Genomic DNA, 12,843 nt, shown 5'->3' on the forward strand with positions numbered 1-12,843 from the left:
TATAAAGGTGTCAGTTTTGTACCAGTTGAAAGGGTAAAGACCTACTACTATATTTTGCCACTGGCAAAGGAGATGTCTCATAGTGTCAATGCTTAACCCCGAGCTCTCATACTCTGATGGTGCGCTGTCTTTGAGTTGTGCGCCTGTTGGCGTCATCTGGTCCAACACCATGCGAGACTAGGCTCTAAGGAAAGCTGTCTCGGGTGTGGACCAATCAACTTCAAGGACAGTGCACATACATTATCAGAGTTGTGTTTTGTTGTTTACATTATGACTGCAGGTATTGTGGTCTATGCAAACATGACTCCTCGTAAAAAGGGTGTCAGTTTTGTTGCCAGATAGAAGGGTAAACAATCAATTGTCATATTTTTTTCTTCTGGCAAATGAGGTTCCAATGGTGTAAATGCTTAACCCCGAGCTCTCATACTCTGATGGTGCGTTGTCTTTGAGTTGTGCGCCTTTTGGCGTCATCTGGTCCAACACCAAGTGAGACTGGGCTCTAAGGAAAGCTGTCTCGGGTGTGGACCAATCAACTTCAAGGACAGTGCATATCATCATCATCATCGGAGTTGTTTCTTTTTGTTTGCATTTTGACTGCTTGTGTTGTGGTTATTGCAAACATGATGCCTTGTATAAAGGTGTCCGTTTTTGTACCAGTTTTAAAGGTAAAAACCGACTAATATGTGTAGTTAACTCTTTTTTGCATGGTTAATAACATCTTTCCAATGATTACTCAGTTTGTACCCATCATCATCACGGTTGAAGTTATGTCTGTGTTTGTATATCTGGATGGCTTCGTGCACAAACCTCTGATGGTAGCCAGAAGGTTTGCAGAGCACCTTGGTCTCGGAAAAGACAATCTCAAGAGAACCTACTGATGGTATCATAGGCCTTGAACAGGTCAATGAAGCAGAGATGTAGGTCTTGTTGGAATTCCCTACACCTCTGCTGTCATAGACGGACAGAAAATATGGCATCCGTGCAGGACCGCCCTTTCCTGAAACCGCATTGGGGCTCCGCAAGCCTCTCCTCAGCGTGCCTAGCAAGGCGATGTTGAATAATCCTTGCCAGGACCTTTCCCGGCCTCACACTGAGGAGTGAGATGCCCCTGTAGTTGTTACAGTCTGTGCGGTCCCCCTTCTTAAAGAGGGGGACCACCAGGGCATCCTTCCAGTCCTGCGGAACCCGTCCAGTGGCCCAGACTGTAGTTATGATGTCATGTAGGGCAGTCCGTGCACAAACGCCACCCTCCCTCAGCATTTCGCTTGGGAGATCATCTCTGCCCGGTGCCTTTCCTGGTCTCAGACTCTGGATCGCATTCAGTACTTCCTCAACGGATGGCACCTCAGCCAGCCACTCACAGTGGGTGACTTCCTCCTCCAATAGTTGAGGCACTGCAGCCTCAGCAAGGTCATCCCCACTTTGTGCCATGATGTTTTCCAGGCTGATAGATTGCCCATCCCCCAGGACCTCACAGAAACGCTCAGCAAATCTGCAAACCTGTTCCTGGGGTGTCGGAGATTGGCTCACCGTTCTGTCCCCTAATGATGGTAATAGGTGTGGCGCTGCAGGTTACTTTTTTGATGGAATTAAATATCGATTTGTGATCGCGGGCCGTTGAGGCAGACTCCATCTCCTCAGCAACCCGCGACCACCACCCATCCTTGCAGCGCCTCACGGCTCTCCGAACCTCCGAGCGAAGGCTGCGGTAAGCCTCCTCATTCTCCGACGTGGGATGCTGTAGGCGATGAGAGTGGGCCTGTCGCTTTTTCTCAGCCAGCTTGAACACCTCCTCTGTCAGCCAGGGTCTCTGGGGAGGTCTGGACCGCGTACCCAAAGCAGCCATTGCAGCTGCATGAGTCACAGTCCTAAACCTCGCCCATTTACCCTCGACATCAGGAGGAGTGGGGGACGATGCCAACCCCAGCCGCAAGCGATGATGAAATTCTCGCTTGCAACTTTCATCGGCTAGCTGAGACCAGGCCACCTTAGGTTTGAGTGGGGTCCTGGGTGTACACCCACCACCGGAGTGGAAGAATGGCAGGCGCATCTTACAGATGACTAATCGATGGTCAGAGGGCAGATCAGCTCCACGGTAGGTCCTGGTGTCAAGGACATGGGCCTGAATCCGCTGGTCCGTCACTACGTAGTCCAGCAGATGTTCTTGCTTGGACCCGGCATGCATCCATGATGTTGTGTGGATGCGCCGATGCCGGAACAGCGTGTTGGTATTTACAAGCCCATGGGCTGCACAAAAATCTAGCAGCCTCCTGCCGTTGTTATTGAGCTGATCTGGCCCATGCCTTCCAATCACTCCAGACCAGGTGCCAGCATCATGACCATCTCGGGCATTGAAGTCGCCCAACAAGATGACTCTATCCCGAGGGGCCACTTTAGCCAGCACCTGTGACAGGAGGTCGTAGAAGGCATCTGACTCATCGGCTTTGCCTGCATCCCTCCACGGATGTTATCTTCGGTGGGGGCATAAGTAACCACGACCATCACTCCTCGCCTCTGGTTGATGGGGAGGCGAGCCCAAAGTATCCTGGGGCTTACAGCTTCCCACACCTCACCGCCACGCTCCCACGCCCCCTTCATTCGTTTGTTCAGAAGAAGAGCCATACCCTGTTGTTTGGCAGTCTCCTGCCCCGAGTAGAAGACTGTCCACCCCTCATGGTGGCAGGAGCCAGAACCGGTCCACCGGACCTCCTGAATGCCACAGAGATCCAGGCGGTACCGGTCCAGCTCCCGACAGAGGAGTGGCAGCCTCTCCTCCGCAGTGAGCGTTCGAACATTCCACGTGGCCACACGAAGTGGCTTTAAGTTGTTTCTGGAGGAGCCCCGAGGGTGAAGAATCAATCTCCTGGCTCCGCCAAATGGGGTTTGGCCAGGAGACGTCATAGACGCCTGTCCCCCCGGGGCCTCAGGCACAAGCTTATTCGTAACATTTTTCAGTCGTGGTTTAGTGGTAATTATTTTAAGGTGGAGGGGTTACCAGCCTCTCGCACCCATCCAGAGCCCCCATTTGGCCGCTGTGGTGGTCACAGACGCCATGAGGGCAAAGGCCAATCGGAATTGGCCCTCCCCCCACAGCACTGCCCACCACAGTGTTGCCCGTCCGGCACCGCGAGGAGGTAGTTTTGCCGGGCACAGACACACACAGACACACACACACACACAGATACACACACACACAGACACAGACACACACACAGACACACACACAGACACACACACACAGACACACACACAGACACAGACACACACACACAGACACACACACAGACACACACACAGACACACACACAGACACACACACAGACACACACACAGACACAGACACACACACAGACACACTCACAGAGACACACACAGACACACACACACAGACACACACACATACACACGTACACTCACACACACACTCACACACTCACACACACACTTTTACACACATACTCACACACTCACACACACATACTCACTCATACACACACTCACACACTCTAACACACATACTCACACACTCACAACACATACTCACACACACACTCACACACACACACTCACACACTCTAACACCGTGTGTTTGTGTCACCGTGTGTGTCACTGTGTGTGTGTGTCACTGTGTGTCACTGTGTGTGTGTCACTGTGTGTGTCACTGTGTGTGTGTCACTGTGTATGTCACTGTGTGTGTCACTGTGTGTGTGTCACCGTGTGTGTGTGTCACTGTGTGTCACTGTGTGTGTTTCACTGTGTGTGTCACTGTGTGTGTGTCACTGTGTGTGTGTCACTGTGTATGTCACTGTGTGTGTGTCACTGTGTGTGTCACTGTGTGTGTGTGTCACTGTGTGTGTCATAGTGCTGGTAGCCTTCATAGGCTGCTGCTGCTACTGCTGACAGCACTTGCCCCTACTACAGCCCCTGTTAGAGGATACCTGGGGGAGCTTTGTCTGTGTAGCGCGCTAACCGCGGCGCCACCGCTCCCCCATCTCAAACTTTGACCCCTCCCCTCTCCACCCCCCCACCCCCACCCCTCTCCTCCCCCTCCCCACCCCCCACCCCCCTCCCCTCCCCTCCCCCACACCCCCTCCCCTCTCCACCCCCCACCCCTCCCCTCCCCCACACCCCCTCCCCTCTCCACCCCCCCACCCCTCCCCTCTCCACCCCCCCACCCCTCCCCTCTCCACCCCCCCACCCCTCCCCTCCCCCCCACCCCCTCCCCTCTCCACCCCCCCACCCCCCTCCACCCCCCCACCCCCTCCCCTCTCCACCCCCCACCCCCCTCCACCCCCCCACCCCCTCCCCTCTCCACCCCCCACCCCTCCCCACCCCCCCACCCCTCCCCCCTCCACCCCCCCACCCCCCTCCACCCCCCCACCCCCTCCCCTCTCCACCCCCCACCCCTCCCCACCCCCCCACCCCTCCCCCCTCCACCCTCCACCCCCCTCCACCCCCCCCACCCCCTCCCCCCTCCACCCCCCCACCCCTCCCCTCCCCCACACCCCCTCCCCTCTCCACCCTCCACCCCCCCACCCCACCCCTCCCCTCCCCCACACCCCTCCCCCCTCCACCCCCCCACCCTCCCCCACACCCCCTCCCCTCTCCACCCTCCACCCCCCCACCCCACCCCTCCCCACCCCCCCACCCCTCCCCCCTCCACCCCCCCACCCCTCCCCACACCCCCTCCCCTCTCCACCCTCCACCCCCCCACCCCACCCCTCCCCTCCTCCACACCCCCTCCCCTCTCCACCCCCCCCCAGAGCCCCTCCCCTCGCGTGGCGATGATTTCTCCGAGGAAGAAATTGAACGAGAGTCAAACAGCAGCTCTTGAGAAGGTAGCAACATCATCAACATCATCAACATCATCATCAACATCATCAACTCAACATCATCATCAACATCATCAACATCACCATCATCATCAACATCATCATCAACATCATCAACATCATCATCAACATCATCAACATCACCATCATCATCACCATCACTACCATCATAAACAACACCACCATCATCAACATCAACATCACCACCATCATCATCATCAACATCATGAACATCTACATCATCATCATCATCAACATCATCATCAACATCATCATCAACATCATCAACATCACCATCATCACCACCATCATCACCACCATCATCATCATCACCATCATCATCAACATCATCACCACCATCATCACCATCATCAACATCATCACCATCATCATCACCATCATCACCACCATCATCACCATCACCACCATCACCACCATCATCACCACCAACACACACGTACACACACACACAACAACAACAACCGCCATTCGCCACTAAGTGGCGGTGACGTCACCACGACGCTTGTGCCAGGCCATGTGCACCTTGAGGCCACGTGAAGTGTCGAACGCCCGCTGGCAGGAGGTCACGGGGCAGACCCAGCAGGTGCCACGGGTCGACTGACCGAGATGACCGAGATGACTGGCTGATGCACCACCTGTGCCCCCTACTGTGCCAACTTGCTGTGCTTTAGCCACCCGGCGCTCCGCTCGTTGTTGTGAGCGTCGCTCCTCCGCCCTCCGTTGTTGTTGGAGGGCGACTGCCTCCAACTGCCCAGTAGCGTCCTTCACGAGCCTCCTCCACTGAGGCCGATCTTGACACCGCTGGTACCAGTCATCGGCAAGTCCACTCAGCTCCACGTCCTCCTGTACCACATCACTTTATCTCTTCTCCAGCCCGTGCCGCGCCCGTTTAGCCCCCTCGATCCGGCCGAACAAAAGCTGTTTAGGCATGCGGTGGCTGGGCATGCGGGCTACATGACCCAGCCAACTTAGCCTTGCCTGCCGGAGGAGCTCACTGATGGGACTTTGCCCAGATCTTTCAAGGACTTGTGAGCTCCTCACACAATCCACACACAGACATACACACACACACATACACACACACACATACACACACACACGCACACACACACCCATACTCACACACACACACGTACACACACACGTACACAACAAAGACAGCAGACCTCCTGAATACCGCAGAGACCCAGACGGTACGGGTCCAGCTCCCGACAGAGGAGTGGCAGCCTCTCTCTCACCCCAGAGACGGTCCACCGGACCTCCTGAATACCACAGAGACCCAGACGATACCGGTCCAGCTCCTGACAGAGTAGTGGCAGCCTCTCTCTCACACCAGAGACGGTCCACCGGACCTCCTGAATACTGCAGAGATCCAGACGGTACCGGTCCAGCTCCTGACAAAGTAGTGGCAGCCTCTCTCTCACACCAGAGACGGTCCACCGGACCTCCTGAATACTGCAGAGATCCAAACGGTACCGGTCCAGCTCCCGACAGAGGAATGGCAGCCTCTCTCTCACACCAGAGACGGTCCACCGGACCTCCTGAATACTGCAGAGACCCAGATGGTACCGGTCCAGCTCCCGACAGAGGAGTGGCAGCCTCTCTCTCACACCAAAGATGGTCCACCGGACCTCCTGAATATCGCAGAGACCCAGACGGTACCTGTCCAGCTCCCGACAGAGGAGTGTCAGCTTCTCACACCAGGGACGGTCCACCGGACCTCCTGAATACCGCAGAGACCCAGACGGTACCTGTCCAGCTCCCGACAGAGGAGTGTCAGCTTCTCACACCAGAGACGGTCCACCGGACCTCCTGAATACCGCAGAGACCCAGACGGTACCGGTCCAGCTCCCGACAGAGGAGTGACAGCCTTTCTTATACACCAAAGACGGTCCACCAGACCTCCTGAATACCGCAGAGACCCAGACGGTACCGCTCCAGCTCCCGACAGAGGAGTGGCAGCCTCTATATATATTATATATAAAATATAAAAGCTGTCTCGGGTGTGGACCAATCAACTTTAAGGACAGTGCATACATTATCAGAGTTGTGTGTTTTGTGTTTGCATTCATTACCGCAGGTATTGTGGTCAATGCAAACATGACTCCTTGTAAAAAAAAAGGCGTCAGTTTTGTTGCCAGATAAAAGGGTAAAAAGAGTCCATCGATGTTCGGAAAAGAGGAGGGGGGGGGGGAGAAGGGAATGGAAAGCGATCTGAAAGTCACCGTAAGCGTGACCGCATTCAATCAAGACCCGAAATGGTTTCTCAAATCCTTCCAATGATTGCTGAGCCAGATTCCATCTTCTCGGTTGAAATTGTCTCTGTGTTTGTATATGTGGATGGCCTCATGAAACGAATCTCTAATGGTAGCCGGATGGCTTGCAGAGAACCTCCGTCTTGGAGAAGTCAACGTCTTGTGAGCCCACTGAGTTGTAACGGTGATCTGCCACGGCTGAGGTGTTGGTCCTACCGTGTTTCAGGTCTGTTTTGTGTTCACGGATGCGGTCCGAGACATGTCGTTTGGTTTCTCAAATGTAACTGCTACCACAGAGGCAACTCAGTTTGTAGACGCCAGGGTACTGTATGTCTGGAACCACATCGTTTACAGACGGGACCAGATCACGAAGTTTACGTACTGTGTTGAATCGGACCTGGATCTTGTGTTTATTCAGGATTTTGGAGATATTTTTTGTGACCCCCGCAATGTAGGGTAAGGTGATGGTTTTGAATGGCTCCTCAACAGGATCCTGCTTGATGGTTGGAGTGATGGCTTTGCGGATTGTGTAGTCGGAGTAACCATTAGCCTTGAGAGCTTGGCGTACGTGTTTGAGTTCACTGGCAATGTGTTCCTGGTCAGAGATGCATTGGGCTCTATGGTGCAGAGTCTTGATGAGGGAATTCTTCTGGGATGGATGGTGGTGGGAATCCGGTTTTAGGTAAGCATCCGTATGGATGGCGTCCTATAGACAGAGTGGCTCATTGAACCATCAGGTCTCCTTTTGATTAGGACATCCAAAAAGGGTGGCTTGCAATCTTTTTCGACTTCCACGGTGAATCTGATGGCTGGGTGTATGGAATTGATGTGGTCGAGAAATTGGTCCGGAGCAGGTCGGCCATGTGGCCAGATGACAAAAGTGTCATCTACGTACCTCTTCCACAAGGTCGGGCGTAGAGCGGCGGTCTGGATGGCGTCGGTCTCAAATCTCTCCATGAAGACGTTGGCTACAACCGGAGATAGGGGGGGAGCCCATCGGGGTGTCCTCAGTTTGTTTGTAGAAAGTTCCATTCCAGGTGAAGTATGTATTGGTTAAGCAGTGTCTCACCAGGAGGGGTACCCCGAAATAAACAAGTATATACCTCGCCTTCGATGTGTAATGGGTTCCGAAGACATTTGTAGAGGTAGCTTCTTTATTACAATCCAACAGTCCAACTCTCCAACTATCCAACAGTCCTGATACTCTGTTACAGCCTAGGCACACAGCCTAGGTACACGGCCTAGGCACACAGCTTAGGCACACGGCCTAGGTACACGGCCTAGGTACACGGCCTAGGTACACGGCCTAGGCACACGGCCTAGATACACGGCCTAGGTACACGGCCTAGGTACACGGCCTAGACACACGGCCTAGACACACGGCCTAGATACACGGCCTAGATACACGGCCTAGGCACACGGCCTAGGTACACGGCCTAGATACACGGCCTAGATACACGGCCTAGACACACGGCCTAGGTACACGGCCTAGACACACGGCCTAGATACACGGCCTAGATACACGGCCTAGGTACACGGCCTAGATACACGGCCTAGATACACGGCCTAGACACACGGCCTAGGTACACGGCCTAGATACACGGCCTAGATACACGGCCTAGATACACGGCCTAGGTACACGGCCTAGATACACGGCCTAGATACACGGCCTAGGTACACGGCCTAGGTACACGGCCTAGGTACGCGGCCTAGACACACGGCCTAGATACACGGCCTAGACACACGGCCTAGACACACGGCCTAGATACACGGCCTAGATACACGGCCTAGACACACGGCCTAGACACACGGCCTAGGCACACGGCCTAGGTACACGGCCTAGGTACACGGCCTAGACACACGGCCTAGGCACACGGCCTAGGTACACGGCCTAGATACACGGCCTAGGTACACGGCCTAGACACACGGCCTAGGCACACGGCCTAGGTACACGGCCTAGGTACACAGCCTAGGTACACAGCCTAGATACACAGCCTAGGCACACAGCCTAGGCACACAGCCTAGGCACACAGCCTAGGCACACAGCCTAGGCACACGGCCTAGACACACGGCCTAGACACACGGCCTAGGCACACGGCCTAGGTACACGGCCTAGGTACACGGCCTAGGTACACAGCCTAGGCACACAGCCTAGGCACACAGCCTAGGCACACAGCCTAGGTACACAGCCTAGGCACACAGCCTAGGCACACAGCCTAGGTACACAGCCTAGGCACACAGCCTAGGTACACGGCCTAGGTACACGGCCTAGGTACACAGCCTAGGTACACGGCCTAGGCACACGGCCTAGATACACGGCCTAGACACACGGCCTAGGTACACGGCCTAGGTACACAGCCTAGGCACACGGCCTAGATACACGGCCTAGGTACACGGCCTAGGTACACAGCCTAGGCACACAGCCTAGGCACACAGCCTAGGCACACAGCCTAGACACACGGCCTAGGCACACGGCCTAGATACACGGCCTAGGTACACGGCCTAGGTACACAGCCTAGGCACACAGCCTAGGCACACAGCCTAGGCACACAGCCTAGGCACACGGCCTAGATACACGGCCTAGGTACACTGCCTAGGTACACGGCCTAGACACACGGCCTAGACACACGGCCTAGGTACACGGCCTAGATACACGGCCTAGATACACGGCCTAGGTACACGGCCTAGACACACGGCCTAGACACACGGCCTAGGTACACGGCCTAGATACACGGCCTAGACACACGGCCTAGGTACACGGCCTAGACACACGGCCTAGACACACGGCCTAGGTACACGGCCTAGATACACGGCCTAGGTACACGGCCTAGGTACACGGCCTAGGCACACGGCCTAGATACACGGCCTAGGTACACGGCCTAGACACACGGCCTAGACACACGGCCTAGGTACACGGCCTAGATACACGGCCTAGGTACACGGCCTAGATACACGGCCTAGGTACACGGCCTAGACACACGGCCTAGGTACACGGCCTAGACACACGGCCTAGGTACACGGCCTAGGTACACGGCCTAGATACACGGCCTAGGTACACGGCCTAGGTACACGGCCTAGACACACGGCCTAGGTACACGGCCTAGATACACGGCCTAGATACACGGCCTAGGTACACGGCCTAGGCACACGGCCTAGGCACACGGCCTAGATACACGGCCTAGGTACACGGCCTAGACACACGGCCTAGGTACACGGCCTAGGTACACGGCCTAGATACACGGCCTAGGTACACGGCCTAGATACACGGCCTAGGTACACGGCCTAGATACACGGCCTAGACACACGGCCTAGGTACACGGCCTAGATACACGGCCTAGGCACACGGCCTAGATACACGGCCTAGGTACACGGCCTAGGCACACGGCCTAGATACACGGCCTAGGTACACGGCCTAGACACACGGCCTAGACACACGGCCTAGGTACACGGCCTAGATACACGGCCTAGGTACACGGCCTAGATACACGGCCTAGGTACACGGCCTAGGTACACGGCCTAGATACACGGCCTAGGTACACGGCCTAGGTACACGGCCTAGGTACACGGCCTAGGCACACGGCCTAGGCACACGGCCTAGGTACACGGCCTAGGTACACGGCCTAGGCACACGGCCTAGGCACACGGCCTAGATACACGGCCTAGGTACACGGCCTAGATACACGGCCTAGACACACGGCCTAGATACACGGCCTAGGCACACGGCCTAGGCACACGGCCTAGGCACACGGCCTAGACACACGGCCTAGACACACGGCCTAGACACACGGCCTAGACACACGGCCTAGACACACGGCCTAGACACACGGCCTAGACACACGGCCTAGATACACGGCCTAGACACACGGCCTAGACACACGGCCTAGACACACGGCCTAGACACACGGCCTAGACACACGGCCTAGACACACGGCCTAGACACACGGCCTAGATACACGGCCTAGATACACGGCCTAGACACACGGCCTAGACACACGGCCTAGACACACGGCCTAGATACACGGCCTAGACACACGGCCTAGACACACGGCCTAGACACACGGCCTAGACACACGGCCTAGACACACGGCCTAGACACACGGCCTAGGTACACGGCCTAGGTACACGGCCTAGGTACACGGCCTAGACACACGGCCTAGGCACACAGCCTAGGCACACAGCCTAGGCACACAGCCTAGGCACACAGCCTAGGTACACAGCCTAGATACACAGCCCAGATACTCTACTCTGGCTACGCTCTGGAACTCGCCCTCACAAGGTCGTAGAGTCGGGAGTTCCAGAGTACCACCACTGCCTCTCGCAACATCCCAAGGTCCTCAGGTGGCTGGTCTTGGGTCTTGGGTCTTGAGCTACAACTGGTCTTGATCGTCCAGGGAGCTCCCCTTTTATGCCCAGTCCCCAACGAGGGGTGGGGTTGTGTGCGCCCCCAGATATCCCACAGAGCACACACAGCCCCCCCCCCCGTTGGTGGCGCCAAGGGGCTTAAGCGCCTGGGCCGCCTGGGAACCCAACGCCTGGCGCCAAGGGGCCCAGAGCCCCCAGCAGCCCCTCCCTTCTTATGTCACTACATTTGCAGGAGGGGTCATGGGTTCATTTCCTGACCCTGAAGCCTGCCGTGTATATTTGGAGTTTGCGTGTCTCTCTCTCTCCGTCTCTCTCCCCGTGGCCGCGTGGATTTTTTTCCCCGGGTCCTCCGGTTTACGGAAAATGCAAATCAATTGGTAACATTTTTGGCGTGCGTTTTTTTATGGATTTTGCTGTTGTTGTTATTCTGTCTTTCACTGTTCATATGAACCTACCGTTACAATTATAGACTGATCATTTCTTTGTCAGCGGGCGAACGTACAACATCAGCAGGGGATCAAATACTTTTTCCCTCACTGTATATGTGTCTCTGTGTATCTCTATGGGTCTCCATGTATCTCTATGTGTCTCTATGTGTCTCTATGTATCTCTATGGGTCTTTATGGGTCTCTATGTATCTCTATGGGTCTCTGTGTATCTTTATGGGTCTCTGTGTATCTCTATGGGTCTCTATGTATCTCTATGTATCTCTATGTATCTCTATGGGTCTCTATGGGTCTCTGTGTATCTCTATGGGTCTCTGTGTATCTCTATGGGTCTCTATGTGTCTCTATGTATCTCTATGGGTCTCTGTGTATCTTTATGGGTCTCTATGTATCTCTATGGGTCTCTGTATCTTTATGGGTCTCTATGTATCTCTATGGGTCTCTGTGTATCTTTATGGGTCTCTATGTATCTCTATGGGTCTCTGTGTATCTCTATGGGTCTCTGTGTATCTCTATGGGTCTCTATGTATCTCTATGTGTCTCTATGGGTCTCTATGTATCTCTATGTGTCTCTATGGGTCTCTATGTATCTCTATGTGTCTCTATGGGTCTCTATGTATCTCTATGTATCTCTATGGGTCTCTGTGTATCTTTATGGGTCTCTATGTATCTCTATGTATCTCTATGGGTCTCTGTGTATCTCTATGGGTCTCTATGTGTCTCTATGTATCTCTATGTATCTCTATGAGTCTCTATTTATCTCTATGGGTCTCCATGTATCTTTATGTGTCTCTATGGGTCTCTATGTATCTCTATGGGTCTTTATGGGTCTCTATGTATCTCTATGGGTCTCTGTGTATCTTTATGGGTCTCTGTGTATCTCTATGGGTCTCTATGTATCTCTATGTATCTCTATGGGTCTCTGTG

The 12,843-nt window shown here is 54.8% G+C and overlaps 1 protein-coding gene across 1 annotated transcript in view; it reads left to right on the top strand.

Annotated features, from left to right (window-relative positions):
- The window catches only part of LOC144953246 (SEC14-like protein 2), a 126,571-nt gene that overhangs the window by 38,295 nt on the left and 75,433 nt on the right, over positions 1 to 12,843 (top strand). The window contains exon 2 of the mRNA XM_078883814.1: positions 4,764 to 4,838. The gene's annotated coding sequence lies outside the window, so the exon portion shown is untranslated. The remainder of the gene's footprint in view (positions 1 to 4,763; positions 4,839 to 12,843) is intronic.

The sequence above is a fragment of the Lampetra fluviatilis genome, chromosome 73, assembly GCF_964198595.1.
Source record: "Lampetra fluviatilis chromosome 73, kcLamFluv1.1, whole genome shotgun sequence".
Classification (NCBI taxonomy): Eukaryota; Metazoa; Chordata; class Hyperoartia; order Petromyzontiformes; family Petromyzontidae; genus Lampetra; species Lampetra fluviatilis.